The sequence below is a fragment of the Herpailurus yagouaroundi genome, unplaced genomic scaffold (genome assembly GCF_014898765.1).
Source record: "Herpailurus yagouaroundi ecotype Mexico unplaced genomic scaffold, PumYag 188, whole genome shotgun sequence".
Classification (NCBI taxonomy): domain Eukaryota; kingdom Metazoa; phylum Chordata; class Mammalia; order Carnivora; family Felidae; genus Herpailurus; species Herpailurus yagouaroundi.
In genome coordinates this window covers 21871236-21892041 of record NW_024412419.1, presented here as the reverse complement: position 1 = coordinate 21892041, position 20806 = coordinate 21871236, and the positions used below count along the sequence as shown (strand labels likewise).

The 20806-nt window shown below is 46.4% G+C and overlaps 1 protein-coding gene across 1 annotated transcript in view; it reads right to left on the bottom strand.

Moving 5' to 3' along the window:
• Positions 1 to 19645, bottom strand: part of MAPRE3 (microtubule associated protein RP/EB family member 3) — a 55589-nt gene extending 35944 nt beyond the window's left edge. The window contains exon 1 of the mRNA XM_040496273.1: positions 19466 to 19645. The gene's annotated coding sequence lies outside the window, so the exon portion shown is untranslated. The remainder of the gene's footprint in view (positions 1 to 19465) is intronic.
• Positions 19646 to 20806: the final 1161 nt, after the last annotated feature.

Below are 20806 nucleotides of genomic sequence, written 5' to 3'. Positions count from 1 at the left end.
CCCCCCCCCCCCCCCGACACACACACACTGTCACCTTGAAAGCTTAAAGGGAGAACTTCACTTTGCCTAGCTCACATCCATACCCCCATCTTTTTACCACAGCTGACCTCAGCCCTTCTACAATTTCTGCCTAAAAGAACCTGTGGGGGCAATGCATTCCATGTTTCCTGCCTCTGTTCAAGAAAATTTTCCTTCGATATTTTCTTTCTTACGTGAATAAGTTCATCTAATTTGAACACATAGGGATATGGTGAACAGACCCACTGTTCCTATTCACACCCTTTAGGATTATATAGATGGTGGTAGGCCCTCAAATGTGTCCATGTCCTAATCCCTGGAACCTGGGAAGAGGTTACCTTAAATGGCAAAAGGGCTTTGCAGATGTAATTAAGTTAAGGATTTTATGATGGGAAGATCATTTTGGAATATAGGTGAGCCTAATGTAATCACAAGGGTCTTTATAAGAGGCCAGTGCGTGGGGTCGAGAGAAGATGTGATGATGGCAGCTGAGGCTGGAGGGATGCAGGGCCCCAAGCCAAGGAGGGCAGGCAGGCAGTTCTAGAAGCTGGAAAAGGCAAGGAAATGAATTGTCTCATAGAGCCTCCAGAAGGAACAGAGCCTTGTCAGCACCATGATCTTTTTTTCTTTCAGTTTTTTTAAATATAAAATTTATTGTCAAATTGGATTCCATACAACACCAGTGCTCATCCCAAAAGTCAGCACCATGATCTTAACCCTCTATAGTAATTTCCTCTGGCTGCTGTAACAAATTACCACACTGTGGTAATTCTCTCACTGTTCTGGAGGCCAGAAGTACAAAATCAAGGTGTCAGCAAGGTTGTTCTCCCTCCAAAGGCTCTTGGGGAAATCTGTTTTTGCCTCTTCTAGTTTTTGGTGGCTCCAGGCATTCCTTGGCTTGTGACCACATCACTCTATCTCTGCCTCTGGTCACCCTGTCTCCTCTTCTCTCTCAAAACTTCTGCCTTCCTCTTACAAGGATACATGTGATTGCATTTAGGGCCCACCCAGGAAATCCAGGATAAACTCCTCCTCTCAAGATCCGAAACCACACCCTTCCTCATAGGAAGTAATATTCATTCTTTCAGGGCATCTCAGTGGCTCAGTCAGTTAAGCATCCAACTCTTGATTTTGGCTCAGATCATGATCTCATGGTTCATGGGATTGAGCCCCACATGGGGCTCTGTGCTGACAGCATGGAGCCTGCTTGGGATTCCCTCTCTCCCTCTCTCTCTCCCCTTCCCTCAATAAATAAACATTTTTTAAGAAGGTAAAATTCATTCTTTCATCATATAAGGGAACATTCATAGGTTCTAGGGAGGATCTTTGGGGAGCTAGCATTCCGCCCACTATTTTGGACTTCTGACTTCCAGAACTGTAAAACAGATTTAAGTTGTTCTAAGCCACAAAGCTCATGGAAATTTGTTGCAGCAGCTAGAGGAACCTACTCCACATACTGATCTAGTCTGTCCTCAGCTGTACTCTAAGCTGCAGAGCCCCTCTTTGCTTTCACTTGTGGAGGTTTCTCCAGGTTATGGTGATTACCTGGTGGTCTTGGCACTGGTATGGGCCAAACCTGAGCTGGTGGAGTGGGTCTCTGGAACCTACTTCTGCTGGGTTCCTTCTGTGAGAATGGCCTCACCCACTCAGACCCACACTGTCAGAACTCTGCCTGGCTGTGTTTGCACATGGTGAAATGAGATGCATGGAAGAGAATCGAGAATGAGAGCATTGTGAACCATGTCAAGACCTGGCAAGATGGCCCAGGTGGGATTCTGACTTACTTTGGGGAAAGGCCAAGATCCTTCCCCAAAGGGAGGAAAAAGGTTTCAATGGCACATGGCTTTTAACAATCTGTCTCAGGGCTGAAGCACATGTATCTAAATGGTACTAAGCAGCTGATACCCAGGCTAGGGAAGGAAGAATTTAGGATGTCCCTTCTATTTCTTTACACAAATTTCAGCGAAAATAGGCAGTTCGACCAGTGATATTGGGCACTGAGACACCTGTAGGTAAGCTGAGCTATGCGAGAGTTTTATTTTGATCTAAAACAAGTCATTGTCCCTAGGTTTCAGTTTTTCCACAAGCACAGTGAAAGTGTCTTCTACGAATGAGTTCAAAACAAAGTCCCCCAACATGTTATGTCAGTGTCTTGGAAACAGTGCTACTGGGGACAAAACCAAATACAATGCTATCTGGAGCAATGGGAAGTGCTTTCTACATGTGTCCTACACTGGGATTTAAAAGTGACTGCTGGAAAAAACTGTAAACGGATAGGATTCTAATGTAGTTAAAAACTGGAAGAAAAGGCAGTGATATGGTCACTGTAGTCAATGGCAATAACAGCAACAGGTTTTCTGTAGGGAGGGCTTAGGGCTGGTGGTCTGGTGGGAAGAGGGAGCTAGAAGTGGGTCTTAAAGCTGCCTTGCAGGACTAGCACCAATTCGCATCGGGATCGTAGGTTTCCTTGGGGTGGCTCTGGGAGAGGGGCAGCGCCTAAGCCACCCCATGGTTGCCACTACTATCCAAGTAGTAGAATTACAAATGGGTTTCATGTTTTCATTTACTCTTTTCTATCTTTTCCAATTTTTTTGCATATGAAAAATAATAAGCTGTCATGTTTTTAAAAAGAAATAATATGCGTGCAGGGGCACCTGGATGGCTTAGTCAGTTAAGTGTCAGACTCTTGATTTAGGCTCAGGTCATGATCTCACAGTTTGTGAGTTCGAGCCCTGCGTTGGGCTCTGTGCTCACAGCGTAAAGCCTGCTTGGGATTTTCTCTCTCTCTCTCTCTTCTCTGTGCCTTCCATTATATATATATATTTCTGCTTAAAGTGTTTCTGTAGTGTTTTAATTTTAAAATATTTTTAAAGGCAATTTTGACTTACACTTGCTATCCAAAAAAGGAGATTTGAGGATTGCTATACACTAAAGTTTTTAGTTAAACACACATTATTCTTAGAAGCTTCTCTGAAAATATGGGCAAGTTAACAGTGATTTCTGAGAATTTTTTTAATTCATGGGAAAGCTAATGCATGGACACAAATCAGGGGTGAGAGTGGGACAAGCGATCCCAAATTCCTAAAAGTGTCCTTCAGAGAAACAGCTGGAGACCCAGCAGTCTTGGAGGAATGCCTTTCCAAACCCCCAGTCCCCGCCATTGGGAAGGGACCGGAGGGGAGAGGCAACGGCCGCCCAGGGACAAGCTGTCATCGAGGCTTCCCAGTTGTTTCTCTCAGCTCACTTCATGCCTACAACAACCCAACTGTGGCTCAGACACCTGGGAAAGCTTCTGAGAGAAGCTGACAGGCAGCCTCTTTGGAGAGACAGTTAGAAAGGGCTGCCAATTCCAGAAAACCGAGCTGAAAGCAATGTATAAATTAAGATGCTTCACAGTTCTGGGAGCTCTAAAACAACTAGCTATTTCCTTGTCCCCTCCCACCCCCCCAAAGAGGTCATCTGCTCCAGGCAGCAAGCAACATAATTTCCACAAAACAGCTAGATGCTGGCAAGGCCATCTGAGTTCTAATGATAAGCTTTAAAGATAAAGATAAATACTCCTCACAGGGCCTGTGTTATCAGTGGGTTCCCAATGTCCTCAACAGTCACAAGTCTTCTTGAGTTACAACCTTCAGCACATCCCAGAACAGCTCTGGGCAGAGCAGTGCCTGGCTGGGTCTTGCTGATGGAGCCTTCCCGGCCATAGGAGGTTCTCCGGGCTACAATCAGAGGCTTGTTATGTTGTGGAAGGCGTAGTCTATTTGCTGTCAGACTGGCTAGGTTTGGAAAGATGCCCTGGGAAGTAGATCAGTTGGTGGGCAGGGTGGAGGTGCTGCAGGGAGAAAAGGAGTTCTGAATTTACCCTTGGAACCTGGTGGGCTCCTAGGTCAGGGTCTGGTAACCCACACCCGGGAGAGCCAGAAATGCACCCCTGGGAGAGACCACCCTAGACCAGTCAATTTTCTTTTTATGTAAGTACAAAATTATGTGGTGGGTCTTGCTCTCTGAATGTCTCTGTCTCCATCTTACTGGAAAGTTGACACTACTCAAGTGAGACCTTGTTAAATAGAGTGGCGATAGTGGTATCTGCTTCCTAGTTCCCTCTGAGAGGAGCTGGGTTGAGACCTCTTGGTCTCTAGTGCCACTACCAATCTGGAGATGAACGTCAGAGGTCTGCTCTTTCCAGTTCTTTTGTCCATGAGGGATGAATGTGCGGGCTTTTTAGTTTATCATTACAGTTACTACTTACTCCTAGGAATGACTCTACAGAACTAAGGACTGGTGGCAACAAAACACATCTCAGAAAGCCACTCGTTCAGCAATTATTTGTTGAGCCTCAACTATTTCTAGGTCTGATACTGATGAGTAAGTCAGTCTTGGTCCTTGACTCATGGAGCATGTTGTCTAGTGAAGTGGACAAACAGTAATATAATAATCACAGAAATAACTATGTAATCACATTAAGTGCTATAGAGGAAAAATACATGACTAGAGTGTTTTGAAAGCAATGGCTTTCAGCCTTTTAGTAAAAAATACATCTTACATTAAAGCATTTTTTTTGTTTGTTTGTTTTTTACATTTATGTATTATTAAGAGACAGAGTGTGAGCAGGGGACACAGAGAGACAGGGAGACACAGAATCCGAAGCAGGCTCCAGGTTCCGAGCTGTCAGCACAGAGCCCGACGCGGGGGTCGAACTCACGGACCGTGAGATCGTGACCTGAGCCAAAGCTGGAAGCTCAACCGACTGAGCCAGCCAGGTGCCCCAATACATCTTACATTATAATCCAGAATACATATATACACATACAGACATGTATAATAAAACAAAAGCTTCATTAAACAATTCTTATTCTTTTTTTTAAAGTTTATTTATTTTGAGACAGAGAGAACCAGAAGGAAGGGGCAGAGAGGGGACAGAGGATCCGAAGCAGGCTCCGTGCTGACAGCAGTGAGCCCCATGCGGGACTTAGACTCATGAACTGTGAGATCATGACCTGAACCGAAGTCAGACGCTTATGAATCAACTGAGCTACCCAGGTGCCTCAACGAATTCTTATTCTTACTATGAACTATGCACTCTGACATTTTCTGGTCTATTCATTACAAAGCGCTGGTTATAACTCAGTGAATTGATCTCACAACCAATTAAAGTTTGTGATCCACAATTTGAAAAGTCCTGTCTTGGAGGCCCCAACCTGTAATGGAGCTGGGGTGGAGGTCATGAGACACTTTCCTGAGGGAATGATACTTAGGCCCAGGCAGGTGAGGTTAAGGAGGGTTAGCCCAAAAAGGCCAGGAAAGAATGTTCTGGAGTGGGGGGTGGGGGTGTCGGGGAGGGAACAGCATATACAAAGACCTCTCATTTTACAGAAAAGGAAACGAATCAAAGAGGAGATGTGATTTGTTCAAGGTCACATAACTCTGAGCCCAGGTCTTCTAACTCTAGGTTCAAGGTTCTTTCGTGCACTGCAGCCTACCAGGTGTAGTCTTCCTCTTCATTTAGTAATTATGGGCCAAGCACTAATTATTCTCACCTAGGCTGCCTAGGAGAAAAGAGAAAGGAACAACAGCAGGAGGCTTTGTTTACAAAGAGCCCATTAAATTCTACATGCGAAACAGTGCACGTTAGCTCCTACCCCACCTGGCTCGAGGCCTGCACTGCAAGCTGTTTGTTCCTTCCCGGTAGGGACTGGCAGGGAGCCATATTCCTGCTCAGTCCTGGCTTTAATGAAACAGCATTTACAAAATGGCCAGGCGAGGTTTAGACCCAGTGGAAAGCCCTGGAAAGAATGCAGAGCGCCCCCGCTTTTCCATCTCCCCATGTTGACGCTGGCACCTGACTTTCCACGCGTTTCCACCTTGCTCAGTTCCCTGCTATCAGCCCCTGCGACTGCTGTGCCTGGTTAGCCGTGTAGACAGCTCGGTGGTGCAGCCTGAAGGTAATGTGAATCCGGTAAGTGAAATGCAGGCCACAACCATGGGTGTCAGTCTGGGTCAGGGTCAAAGTGGATGATCCAGGAGGACACGAGAAAAACAGGGACCAGGAGGGAAGGGCCTCTTTCAAAACAGGCAAGAAGAGAAACAGGGCTGAATATACAGATGTACCCGTTCATACACTGCACGAAGCACTCAGGGAGGGGATGCTTGAGGCTGAAATGGAATCCATATTCCACTCACAAAACCGTGTTCCTGGCGAGAGGCTGTATCTGCCTGAAGGAAGAACCTTCACTGACAGAGGCCAGAGAGGAATGGCTCTGTAGGGCACCTGGTCAGGGGGTTGGAAACAGCCAGAACCACACCACCTCACATCGAAAATGCTGCCGGGCCTAGGGAAGGCGGGTGTCCTCAGGTTTGAAACAGTGTTGGTCTGTGGGTGGGGAAGGGCCGGTGGCTGGGTGCTGCTCTCTAGTGACAAGCTGTGACCACAGGAGCTATCGGTTGTTAAGCAGAGACACCTCACAGTTTTAACACTTAACAGGCCAGACTCTGGGGTCCTCTGCAATCCTCATCTCTCCTTCATCAATCTCAGAGAACCAGCCGCCCCTGAAGGCACAGCTCTACTCCTGAGATTTTTTAAAAATTAACCATTTGATTTTATTTTCTAACTTGAGAGAGAGGGTGGGGGGCAGAGGGAGAGAAAAAGGTGAGGAGAGGGACCGAGGGACAGAGAGACAGACAGACAGACAGACAGAGAGTCCCAAGCAGATTCCACGCCCAGAGAGAAGCCTGACGCAGGGCTTGATCTCGAGACCCTGAGGTCGTGACCTGAACCGAAATCAAGAGTTGGACACTTAACCAACTGAGCCACCTGGGTGCCCCTACTCCTGAGATTTTAATTATCAGTTTAAAAAAATGTTGGGACACCTGGGTGGCTCAGTTGGTTGAGCTCTTGATTTTGGCTCAGGTCATGATCTCATGGATCATGGGATTGAGCCCCGTGTGGGGCTCCACACTGACGGCATAGGGCCTACTTGGGATTCTCTCTCTCCCTCTCTCTGCCCCTCCCCAGCTCATATGCATGTGTTCTCTCTGTCTCAAAATAAATAAATATTAAAATTTTTTTAATGTTACTGGTAATACATGCCCATGTAAAAACACCCAAATCTTACACAGTGGTAAATAATTAAAAGTAAAAACAGTCTCTTCAAACATTTTAAATTAAAATCTTCCATCAATAACCTCTTTACTCCTCATCCCTCATATTCCAAACCTGCTCTCTGTTCTCACTCGAGCCTGTAATCACTCCGCCCCCTCCTCCTGCTGACAACCAGCACGCCTCAGATTTGTAGCGCTTCCCTCCACCTCTGACCTTAGGGCCCGCGGTGTCAATGCCACCTTAAATTCTGCCTCCTCAGACACCCTGCCTCGAACATGCCCATGCCCCGCACCCCCGCTGCTCGCGGCTTGCTGCTGCTTCCCTAGGCCAAAGGACTTCAGAGACTTAGCCCGTTATGAATCCCCGGGTCCAAGTCAGCCCTCCGCCCTGAACAAGACTTTCATTCATCTCTCGTACGCCCAGGCTCATTTCTCACAGCAGTGAATTCAGACCTTCAAGACTTCATTCACTCTCTACCTCAGCAAGGGGCCCTGGCTCCATTTCACTGAGGAAAAGGTCTCTTCTTAGCAGGAACTCCAGTCACTCCCCTGGGCTTCACCCTGTAAGTCATGGGTAGAAAGAGCCATACCCTCTCCTCCTACTGGTCTCAGTAGAAGGGAACCTTTCCCTCCTCTGCAAAGCTACCCCTTCCCTGGTGTCCCTAAGATCTTTCCTATTTTGCTCTCCTTCTCTCTTGTACCCCAATTATTTTCCTCCAATAACTCCGTCTCCCTTCTGCCATTCCACATATTCAGACCTCCTTATTTTTTTTTTTAATTTTTTTTCAACGTTTTTTATTTATTTTTTGGGACAGAGAGAGACAGAGCATGAACGGGGGAGGGGCAGAGAGAGAGGGAGACACAGAATCGGAAACAGGCTACAGGCTCTGAGCCATCAGCCCAGAGCCTGACGCGGGGCTCGAACTCCCGGACCGCGAGATCGTGACCTGGCTGAAGTCGGACGCTTAACCGACTGCGCCACCCAGGCGCCCCCAGACCTCCTTATTATCAGAAATCATTCTAAGTCAATACCCAACTCTTACTCTGATTGTAAGTTGGTTGGATCACCATGGAGAACAATGTATAACAACAACAACAACAACAACAACAACAACAACAACAACATGCAAGCAACCTAAATATCCATTGATAGAAGAATGGATCAAGAAAATGTGGTGATATACAGAATGGAGTATCACTTATCCACAAAAAAGAAGGAATTCCTGCCATTTGCAACAACACGGATGGATCTTGAGCGCATAGTGCCAAGTGACATAAATCAGACAGAGAAAGGCAAAAACCTACATGTGGAATCTAAAAACACCAAACTCATAGATACAGAAAAGAGACTGATGGGTGCCAGAGATGGGGACTGAGGGGTGGGGGAAATGAGTGAAGGTCAAAAGGTACAAGCTTCCTGTTATAAAAACCGTAAGTCCTGGGGATATGTACAGCATGGTGACTGTAGTTATTTATTGTACTGTATATTTGAAAGTTGCTAAGACAGCAAATCTTAAAAGTTCTCATCACAACAAAAAAATAATTTGCAACTACGTGTGTGGTGATGGATGTTAACTAGACATATATTCTACAAACACAGAATCGCTATGTTGTACACCCAAAACCGCTATCATGTTATGAGTCAATTATAACTCAATTAAAAAAAATGCCACAGAAATGGGACACCTGAGTGGCTCAGTCGGTGAAGAGTCCAACTTTGGCTCAGGTTATGATCTCATTGTTCATGAGTTGGAGCCCCCCATCGGGCTCTCTGCTGTCAGCACAGAACCTGCTTCAGGTCCTCTGTCTCCACCTCTCTCTGCCCCTCCCCCACTCGCGCATACGCTCTTTCTCTCTCTCAATAACAAACATTTTTTAAAAATGCTGCAGGAGGGGCGCCTGGGTGGCGCAGTCGGTTAAGCGTCCGACTTCAGCCAGGTCACGATCTCGCGGTCCGTGAGTTCGAGCCCCGCGTCAGGCTCTGGGCTGATGGCTCGGAGCCTGGAGCCTGTTTCCGATTCTGTGTCTCCCTCTCTCTCTGCCCCTCCCCCGTTCATGCTCTGTCTCCCTCTGTCCCCCAAAAAATAAATAAACGTTGAAAAAAAAAAAAATTAAAAATTTAAAAAAAAAAATGCTGCAGGAAAAGACCCACAAATACAGAGAACAAACTGGTGGTTGCCAGAGGGCAAAGCCCAACATTGTTTGTACCCTTTGCCTCTGTAATTCCGTTTTATGGGATACACCCTGAAGAAAAAACCCACAAAAGAAAAATAGTAGCTTGTGCAGTGATGTTCAGAGCAGAGATATTTATATTTGCAACTTGCAAAATGTTGGAAATACCCCAATTGCCCAATAATAGATTGATAGTTAAGCATATTTTGGTACCGATATAATAGAATACCACAGAAGGAATGGGATATTTGTTTATTTTATTTTAATTTATTTATTTAATTTTAATTCCAGTGTAGTCAACCTACAGTGTTGTATTAGCTTCAGGTGTATAATATAGTGACTTAACACTTCTATATAATTACTCAGTGCTCATCAAGATAAGTGTACTGCAATGGGATATTTGAAGTGACAAATACATGAATTATGCTGATACAGAGAAATGCGCAGATGAGGTCATTTTAATACATAAAATCATATAAACAAAAATACCTGCTTATTAAATTTTTATATACATTTGCTGATAAGGAATAGAATTATAACAATAAGAAATTTGATGGTGCTGCTTCTTCTGTTATTACTTTTCTCTCTTTTCCTGTTGCCGTTCTCTGGTGACCATCCGTTGCCTCGATCTTCTCTCTACCCGATTCCCCACTTAACACTACCCAACTTGGCTCCCATCTCCAGGGTTTTACTGGACTGACATTCGCAGCAATCATCATGATCTTCTTCTGGGTAGATCCTTGAGTCTAGTCAAGCAGCAGCACCAAAGCTCTCTTCTTGACCTCTCTCTTCTCTTCCCTTGCTACTGAATCATCCTAACTTCCCCACCTCTCTTTGCTCTTTCCCTAATTGCGGACAATTCTCGAGGCCTGTAACTCAGAGCACTCATCTTCGTGCTCTATACCCAAGACCTCTGGAGAGAGCCCCTTTCAGGGAAGCCATCCCTCCTCCTGTGTTGTTGACTCTCATCTCTGTAGCTCCATTCCCGGCCTCACCCTCAGCTTCTGGGTCTATGGGATCACTCCACTTAGAGGTCTCCAACTGTCACCTCTAGTTCTCTATGTCTGAAGTGCAACTTCTCTCCAAACTGTCTCTTCAACTTCCTGACTTCTGGCTAATGTCACCAAGATTGTCCCAAACTGTCACACCCTCAATTTGGTAAGGGTGACCTGCTTACAGTCCCCATCACACTTGCTCCCAGTCATTCCTTGGCTGTTAGAAAGCCCTCTCTGGGCTCCTGTCTCCTGAAAGCCTGCTTGTTGCCTTCAGGGCAAGTTCAGGCTCTGCTTCCTTCGTGAAGCCTTTTCCAATCACTCCAGTTCACAATGATTATTTCCCTCTCACAATCCTTGTTGAATTTAGACTCTCTAGTACACGCAATGTACTGTTCTTTTCATTTCTTTTACCTGAACTCTCTTACTCATCTGTCCTCTGGTGGACAGAACCCGGCATCATCCTGCTCACCCAGCCCCAGTATGTCTCCCTCTCTGAAGCCCTCCCTGTTCCCACAAGCTCAGGGTCACTCTGCAAGTGTGTTAATAGTGCATTCTGGAAGTGCTTACCAAAGCACCCCTTCCTATTGCTGCTGGGGTTCCCACCCCCTTGTGTTGTAGTGACTTGTACCACTTTTGTTTGACTCTGGCAGAATGTTAGACAAGTTCCTTAAGGACAAAGACCACATCTTATACAACAAAGCACGACAAATATGTTGCTGACATTCGATATTGTCATATACACTAGTCATTTCACACATGTGTCTTATCTTCCAAACCAGACTATGATCTCCTTATGGAGACAGGGTTTGAAGCTTATTTCTTTTTCTTTTTTGTTTTTTAAATCTCACTTCTTTTAAATTGCATATGACTTAGAATACAAAACAGAAAGGACCTGGGGAGTACTTGTTGAGATATACTTAGAATAAAGCCTTGAGAAGACAATATGTAAATTGGTATGAATAACCTATAAACCTGGAAACTGTACTTTCTGGGGAATACAAGTCTTATCAAGTCTCAAAACACTGCACCTTGCTATTTTGGGGCCAGCATAACACATCTCTGTACTTAGCAATGGTCCTGTCACTTAAAGGTGTTAATAGGATGCCCAAACTGGGAGCTCTCAGCCGTGAACCCTACCCATCTAAAATCAGAACAAATCAGAGACTAAATCAGAGTCCCTGATAAGTGGCAATAATCCACAGGAAAGGGGTTGGGGCTAGCAGCTGTCTGCCAAGAGACTGGTGCTGCAGAAAAGTCTAGCTACACAGTACATATTACACCACTGGAGATAAGCCTTCAGTGAGACACTCCTCACATGGGAACAGATATTTAATTCCATCCAGCGGTCCAAGGCCTGCCCCTTTCACATGGCACAATGCATGTTAGTCCAACTATGGTCTTGCTGACTCAGAGCAGCTAAGGTTTCATTCTTACCAATCAGGAAGCCCCACTTAAATGACAAGGTGACCAGGACAATCACACCCTCAAGACAAGATGAATGCCTCTCTGCTAATTACTCTCTCAGGTGATGGAGCATCTCCAGCTAGCCATGCCCAAAGATTTGTTCACTAATAATCCCAGGTGGCTAGGAAGGCCTCCACCCCATCTGGGACAAGGGTTTGGGTAGTCAGAACCATCCTGACGAGGCAGATTCTGCTCAGCAAACATTTATGGCAGCATATGCCAAGTTGTGTGACGGGCCGTATGTCCCTCAACTCTAAGACCTGAATCCCCAGTGCTCAGAGGTGAGTAGACGCCACCACTGGTGGAGGACAGGTATCAGTCCTCTGGGCTGGGCCATGGAGGCAACACACGATGTGTGTGCACAAGAAAGACGAGGTGAGAGGACAGCTACTGGGCCACCCCTCCCTTCACAGCCAGGAGCTCCATGGATCTGGTGTGGCAAAGAGGGGAGCTGCCCAGTCTGTCCCTGCAGGGGGCTTCTGCCCATCAGGTGGCTACTGGTGGGCACCCAACTTTCTCTATCCTTGGAAGAAAAAGGACCTCTGAGCTGATGGCTGAACAGAACATGCCAAAGGCAAAGGGAGAAAGGAGTTTGCGCAGGCTTGAGCACAGTCTTTCAAAAAGAGTTCAGATAGGTACACAACCACCAAAACATGACAGCGAGCCTCAGATAAGGCCTCCAGGACACTGGGGGAAGAAAGCCCACCCAAAACAGAGCTCTGTTATACAGGTTTTACTGAAACCTTCTGATAAATTTAAACAGCAAAAGATAAGAGGCAAGGAAGACTATCTTAAGGTACTTTCTTTTCATATATATATATTTTTTATGTCTCATTTGAGTCAAGCGAGAGTACTTCTCTGGATGATGGACTTGGGCATCTAGGCCGTGTTTTTGAGTCACACACCTACACGATATTCCAGGCATGTTCTCTCTCAAAGAAGAAATAAAGTGGTATCTAAAGAAACACATTCAAAAAGTGTTTTTGATAATAGTGAAACCAAATAATGATAAATAAATTAAATATCTCGTGATTTTCTTTGAGACTGTCTACTAATGGAATCTATAAATCACTCTTTTAATGTTTATTTACTTTTGAGAGAGAGAGAGAGAGAGAGAGAGAGAGAGAGCGCGAGCATGAGCAGGGGAAGGGAGGGGCAGAGAGAGAGGGAGACACAGAATCCAAAGCAGGCTCCAGGCTCTGAGCTGTCAGCACAGAGCCCGACGTGGGGCTTGAACCCATGAACCATGAGCTCACGACCTGAGCGAAGTTGGACACTCAGCCGACTGAGCCACCCAGGAGCTCCTATAAAGCACTAGTTTAAAAGTTTTATAATGAAAGTTATAACTGCTTAACAGAACAATTTTAGGAAACAGTGAAAAGCACTATGAAAAAACTGCATCTATTTATAATCCCATGCTTAAGTGATATCACTTAAGATTATCACCTATGGTTTGGCATATGCCCTTCTAACCTCTTTTCAGATTTTTCTTTATAAAATGGTATCATTCTTGACATACTATTTTGCATCCGTTTTTTTCAATTATATCTAAAGTTTCCGGTATCAATAAATATTCTGGGGTGCCTGGGTGGCTTAGTTGGTTAAGCATCCAACACTTGATTTCAACTCAGGTCATGATCTCACAGTTTGTGAGATCGAGTCCCACATCTGGCTCCTTGCACTGACAGTGCGGAGCCTGCTTGGGATCTTCTCGCTCTCCCTCTCTTTTTGCCCCTCCCCCCTCTCAAAAATAAATAAATAAACTTAAAAAAATTCTTCTACAAGATTTTTAATGTACGTGCGGTGTGTGTGTGTGTGTGTGTGTGTGTGTGTGTGTGCACGCACAATATTTTATCTGGGTAAGCCTGACCAGTCCCTAATTGTTGATCCTTTGGCTATTTTAACTGTTTGATATTATTTATAATGTTACATTAATAAAACTCCTTGTATAAGTATTTTTATATACACCCTTGATTTTCTAAATATTCTTAGAATGGTAATTTTTCATCTAAGGATATATGTCCTTTTAAGGCTTTTGACATCCATTGTCAACATTACTGAAGCAATGTTTCTTGCTCAGTTATTTTAAACATACCACACAGTGGCGTGTATCTCCCATACACACGAAAGAGTTTCAGTAAAAAAAGTAATTTTACTTGGAGTTGAAACATTTTAGATAGGTCGCGTCCTATTTACTTTGGGCAAATGAGGCATCCAGAGCTCAAAATGCTGATGTTACATTACGCCTGTTTAGCAAAGCTGATAGGACGTGACGCTAGTGAGAAAAAGACACAGGGCTTAGGCTGGTATTGGCTGGTCAACTCCACACAGAGGAAAAACCATCCTTGGCCACAGGATGCCTCTCCAACCTTAGCCAACTGTCGCAAATTTGTACTTTTGGCCAAAGGGGAAGATTAGGTGATGGAATGTGGATTACTCAGCATGACCCATCCTAACTCCTGGTTGAGCGAGTCAAAGCATGCATCTGAATGGTAGGTGTGCCCTCTTTCTATACTAGATAGGACATTTGGCTAGGAAACACAATTGAATATTGGAATACTGATGATGAATTCAACTGGGCAAGAGGAAGGGACTGTTCTTAAGAAGGGAAGGAAAAGAGGAGGAAGAGGTGGGGAGGTAGCAGGTCAATGAAGCATGCTGGGCTGCCAGGGAAGCAGCCACTTTGGAGTTTCCTGCCCTTACGTAAGAGGCTGGCTTCGTGTAAACTGGCTCGGCCGACCGGAGGGAAGCAGGCTAACCCTGTCTGTCCCGTGCACTGAAGGCTCCGAGTAAAGGCAACGGCTTCTTTGGTACCAAAATGTGCTCAGTGAAAAACAACCACTGATGGGGCACCTGGGTGGCTCAGTCGGTTAAACATATGACTCTTGGTTTTGGCTCAAGTCATGATCTCACGGTTTGTGAGATTGAGCCCCATGTGGGCTTCTAGCGCAGAGCCTGTTTGGGGTTCTCTCTCTGTCCCTCCCCCTCCCCCTCTCTGTCAAAATAAATAAATACACTTAAAAAAAAACAACCACTGCTAACTCTGTTGGTCTGCATGAAACTACAAAAGCATACATGTCTCTCAAAACAATTCACATATAGAAGCACATAAAGTAAAAGTTCCCCTTTGAGTCTCCCTTTCCCTCTTCCACACCCAAGTTCTGCTTCCAAGAGGTAAAACCTACTGTGTTTATCTTTTCAGTCTTTAGATGCCTATACCTGGGCATTTTCTTCCCAAGTGACACTTGTAGGACTTCAAGTTCACTTGTGTTCTGGGCCTGACTGATTTGCCCTGGCTCCTTAATTACTCGGTAGTCTCTGCCTTGATCCCATCTTCCCATCTGGAGATGTTGCCTTCCAAGATGACCTCCCTCTACCTCTCCTCACTAGAAAGAAGGCTTCCCTCCTAAGATGGACAGCTCCCTTCCCTGGCCCTCCAGCTCCCCCGGGCAGGCGCAGAAGCTGGCCTGAGCAAGGTCGCCCATGCGGGCTCCATCTCTAACAGTTGAGAAAGTGCATGAAAGCCACGGGAACTCTAGTCACAACGGAGAGCTCAGCGGCTTTTTCATTTCAAATTAAGCTCCCTCCCCAGACTGGCCTCCCCAACTGGAGGACCCACTGCCCCCAAGACACACACAAACACACCAAGTCGGCACTCTCCTAGTCAAGTGCTCCTGCCCTGCCAGGCCTTCAGACAACCAGGTCAGCTGAATCCATGGACACAAAGGGGCATTTCATATACTCCAGTTTTGGCAGTTGGAGTAACACTGCAAGTGCCAGGTTTCACAGGACAAGTCTTCTCTCTGTGCATGTCAAACATGACGAGAGAGCTGCTGGGAGATGGGGGCTGCTGAATTGAGGGTCCAAGATGGACTTAAGTCATAATACAATTTTGAAAGTAGGGTTTTTTATTTTATACACCAGCAATACAAAATAGTGGTTGCTATCTCTTGTTCAGCAGGTACTTTACGTACTTTCTTTTGTTTAATCCCCACAACAACCCTGAAAAACAGGCAGGTTATCACCCCAGGCTTGCAGGTGAGGAACTGGCACTCGGACGTTCCACAGCCCCCCAAGGCCAGGAAGTGGCAGGACTGGCATTTGAACTCAGGTCTGTCTGCTTCCAGAGGCCAGACCGCCTCACTTTCTCAAGGAGAGGGGTTAGAGATCTCACCGGGGCTTCCAGGAACTACAGAAGGTTACAGTCTGGGAGCTGGAAGATAACCCAGTTTTCTCCTCCTCTTGGCCCCTTTCAGCCCTCTGCATCCGGCTTCCTGGGATGCAGCAGCCTCACAGATGAGGAGTTGAGAGGGCTTCAAATACCCACCTTCCCATTTGCTTTATATTAGATGATGCAAATTTTTGAAAGCAAAACCTTCCTCAGGTCAGAGTGTGTGAGACAAAATTATTATTTTTAAGGCAGCAAGAATAAATATTTAATTAGACAGCAGGACACTAGACTTTACCTAGCTTTGCAACATCTCAGACAATAAAACAAGTCTTTGTCTGTAGGACTAATTACAGACTAGTAAATTATTTTTATTAAAAGCCTTTGGAATATTAAACATGAGGGGTGGGGCAAGGTAGTAGTGTAGACTAGCTCTAGTCTAGAAATCTGGGTTCTAATCCTGACTCAGCCACTAATAACCACCAACATTCACTTGTATGGTATATACAGTTTACAAAGTGTTTTTACATACTTTCTACATTAGTTGGATGACCTCAGGCAAATCACTTAACTTTTAATGTCTCACGCTAAAATCTGGAAAAGAGAACATTGAACTACATCAACTGAAGTCCCCCCTACTTCTAACATCACACAGGGGTTGGGCATGTGCTTTAGGATCTTTCTGAACGTGTCTGTAAACAAGGGCAGATGCATGCTACTTTAGAAAAATACTATTTTCTGTTCAGCTGCTGAAAGATGTTACCCAGCTAAGTTCACATATAGCTCATAAGACGTTTGCTGCCAGCTAGTTGGCTCAGCTTCTGGAAGGTGCCATATTAAGGTCTTGGGTTGGATGCCTACATAGCTTTCCTCTGTTCAATAGTCAACTACTATGCCTACTGGCAGTCAATCACCTTACACACATAAACCCATAAAGTAGGTTGGCTTGGGGGAAGGATTTGACGAAATCCGTCCTCACAGTGCAGGCACCCTCTGGATGGTAGGGCAGTAATGGCATCATCACATACCCAGAAATATTACAAATATCATCCCTTCTCAGTTCTAAGACACATAAAGCCTCCTTCAAGTCTTGCCACTTCCTGACTATTTTAATGGTCCTGAAATTAGGATATGCCTTAGAATCAACATATATATTTTGATCTGGTTGTGTTAAACGATTTTACTAAGAGCTGTCGGTAAATTGCTGGGGTGTCTTAGAATCAGGGAAATCTAATGCTATGAAACCACAACATGGATTACATAGAGGTAGGTCTAACTTGAGTCAAATCATGCCCCTCTCCCTGATCCTAACAATTACATTCAGTAACAACTGGATAGGCAATGTATAAGGCACAGGGATCAGTCCTGTTTCCCAATAGTAGCCATTTAAAAGGCATTCCATCATTATCCCATAAAACATCGGTATGGATTTCAAAGGCACATTAACCCATATAAAAATCACTGTGATGCTCTGAAAACGTACCGTCCCACAGCAAACTGGAAAGGGAACATTTTACTCACACCCTCCTCATCTATCTAGCCTTGACACATTTTCTTGCTTCTTAATTCACAACCCTCCACCCCAGTAATATCGCCGATTCCCAAAATACACTCAACCCAGGAGGAGCAGCTCTCCAGCACAGCTGTCTGCTCCTGCCCTGCCCGGGTATTTCGGTGAGCTATGCAACACAGAGGACCACACAGAAGGAATGCAACTCTCAGGCCCCACAGCTCCCATCGCCCCACAGGCAGGTGCATCCCGCCAAACCCCAGACTGGCATTCGAAACAGAAGAAACTGCATGGCTGCATGGGGGCTGTAGTTTTCCTGAACTTCATCTCTATGTTTAAAACTAGGGCGACAGCCGTCTTTGCTACTGTAAACTAATCTGATGGGCATGGGGGTGGGGAGTGGCTCCGAGGAGGCTGCCAATAGGCCATGATTGAGCAAAGTCAAGGAGCACAACCTTTATTTCTCACTGTTTGCAATCCCCCAAACTCCAAATTGGTGAGTCCTTCACTATGATTTTTAGAAGTAAACTCTCTACTCCTTTTGTAGGTTGGAGTAAAAAAACCACAAAGCTTCTTTTAGGGTTTAACTGGCTGATAGTTACACATATTTGCTAACAGCACACTGAAATCTGGAAGCCAAAAAAAAAAAAAAAAAAAAATCAAAGGAAGCTGGCAATGAGGAATGAGGTACATGCTTAGTAGTTAAGAGCCCTCAAGTTGAGACACGTTTATTAACAGCTTCTGGCTATGGACACCAACTATGACTTCAGCTCCATTTCTGCTGGAAGAAGAAAACAGTTTGGATCCTCCAAGATCAGGAAACGCAGGGTGGGCAGGTGGATTGGTAACAAACATAACCCAGGGAATTGTCCAAATATGCTAGAACCCCTATCAGGTGACAGCCCCCACAAAGATTCACAGCTGCAGGAGGCAGGGGGTACAGGCCTCAGACCTACACCATGGAGCAACCTCAGTTCTTCTGCCTCTCCACTCTGCACATGTTATGTTTAAACTCACTATCGCTCAGTTGGTTACTACATGGAATTTACAGGTATCAGAGATTGTCCTGCCACAAGGCCTCAACACACAAACAGTAAGCACCTGCTATGGATGATATCAGGCCTATTTCTAAACCTCACAGTACACCAGGGTTGTACTGTATTAAAAAAAAAAAAAGTAGAAACGAAAAGAAAAACAAAAAGAGAGAGAGAGAAAAGCATACTAAATAGTACCGAAAGATGCTTATTCACAACACCACACCGGAAGCGCAGTAACTTCAGCTCCCCAATGCAACCTTCCCCCCGCCCCCCACTACCTCTAGTCCCTCTCCGTAGCACCAGCCAAGGCCATAGCCCAGCCCACTAGAAGGCCACCATGCACTAGCGGGTGTTCACTAAACACTAGCTGATCGCCATGGGGCTGAGTCCTCAGCAAAATCTATTCTGAAAGCCCCACGAGCTCTTAGCAGCCAGTCAGAACTGTCCAAACCTGCTTCCCCACACCAGCCAGGGCACGAGCTTGTGGGGTTAGAAACCTGAGGCCCCAAGGTTTGGGCAGGCAGAATGTCCCCCCTCCCCTAGTCTCCCCTCGCCTTCTCCCTTGTCACTCTTTTTCAGGCATATCACTGGGGAAAACCAGAGAGGCCGGAGGTGTCAGGCCCAAGAAGAGTAAGGAGAAGGGACAAGGGCGGACTGGAGGCAGTTTGGGGCTGTGGGGAGAGAATCAGTCCCGCGTGGAGGTGCGGTGGCGCCGCATCTCGTGGGGAAGGACCCCCCCCCCCCGCCCCGACTCCCCAACCCTGGGGTGGGTCCGGAGGGACGGCAGGGAGGGGGAGTGGCTCGGAGGCCTGACGGCCGCCGCCGGGAACCCAGGAGAGAGGGATGGAGGGACAGAGGCGGCGGGGGTGAGTCGCGGCTGGGGGGGGGGGCGGGGGCGCGGGTGGGGAGGCGAGGGGGGCAGCCCGGTTCCCCTCCCCCAGCCCGGGCCCGGGCCTCTCGCTGACTCAGCCCCACGGCGTCGGTCGCCTCGGCCGGGACTCACAGTGCGCGAGGCGGCTCCGGCGGAGGCGGCGGGGCGGGGAACAGGCGGCGGGGGCGCTGCGGCTGAGGCTGCGGCTCCGGCCGGAGGCTCCGGGGCGAGGGGTCCTAGCAGAGGCCGCCGCGGTCTCCGGCTTCAACGCACAGGGACTGCGGGGGAAGAGAGCACTGCGCAGGCGCGATGCGGCCACCGCTGTCAGTCCGAGAGGGGCGGGGCCAGGGCACCCGCCGTCTCCAAGGCAACTGGGCGGCGAGGAAAGGACAGCCCCAACCTCCACCTCTTAGCGACGGCGGCGGTTGGGGGGGGGGGTTTGGTGGGGGACAACGAGAACAGTCTCTCTACATTGTCATAGCAACAAGGAGAAGAAACCACCTCATAAATTTATGGTGGTACCGAGGGAGCGCTCTTACCTTGTCACCATGGCAACTGGGAACAGCCCCTTTCTTTTTCCTTAGCAACAGGGTAACAATTCCTCCGCCCCGTCTAACGAAGCGCAGAAGGAACAACCATTTACACCTGATTCCGTAGTAGCCAGATGACGGATTCTTATCTGCCTCACGGCTACTGCAAAGGAAAAAATTCGCGCATTATTTCTTCTCTTTCAGCAACGCATGAGAGCTCTAAGGCTAAGCTCCTCGCGGTTTATGGTTTTTCATCACAGCCCGTTACTCTAATCTCCGAGTTCAATTTTCCCCTCCCCGTGTTAAACATACCTTTTCGTCTTCTGCCAGAAAGTCTATACCTTTACCCCTAAATCGAGCTAACAGAATCGCCTATACACATATCTCTTGAGTTTTTATCAACCTCATTGTCTCTCCCAATGCATTTGTGAGCATTTCTTGTGTCTTCATCTTGTCCATTAGCTGGTTGAGATTCTATCTCCTCATAACTAGTTCCCTCCCTGATATGTCTCCAAATTCCCTATGCCAAGTCTGCTTTTATGGATCTCCCCATATTTTCTAGAGCCCTCTTCTTCCTCTCCACGCCTGCTGTCCTTGTTCTTCAGTGCTCTGTCCAGGGCTCCACTGTGCTCACCCGCTTTGTGATTTCATCAGCTTGGTTCTCTTCCTGCAGATGATTTCTGGCTCTGTCTCCCTCAGCCCTGACTCCCACAGATGTCTGAGGTCACCTCTGTACCCACCATGAACATAGCTCTTTTATTACATACATCCAAAGACAGTGTTGTCTTTGGTTTACATTCTGTCTCCCCAATCAGACTACGTGCCCCTTGTGGGCAGGAATTCCTTCAGCATCTAGCACAGAATGTGACACATAGTAGATTTCCACATAAATACATAGTGTTGATGTAACTGAATCGAATGAAGACAAAGATTTCCTTGAAAA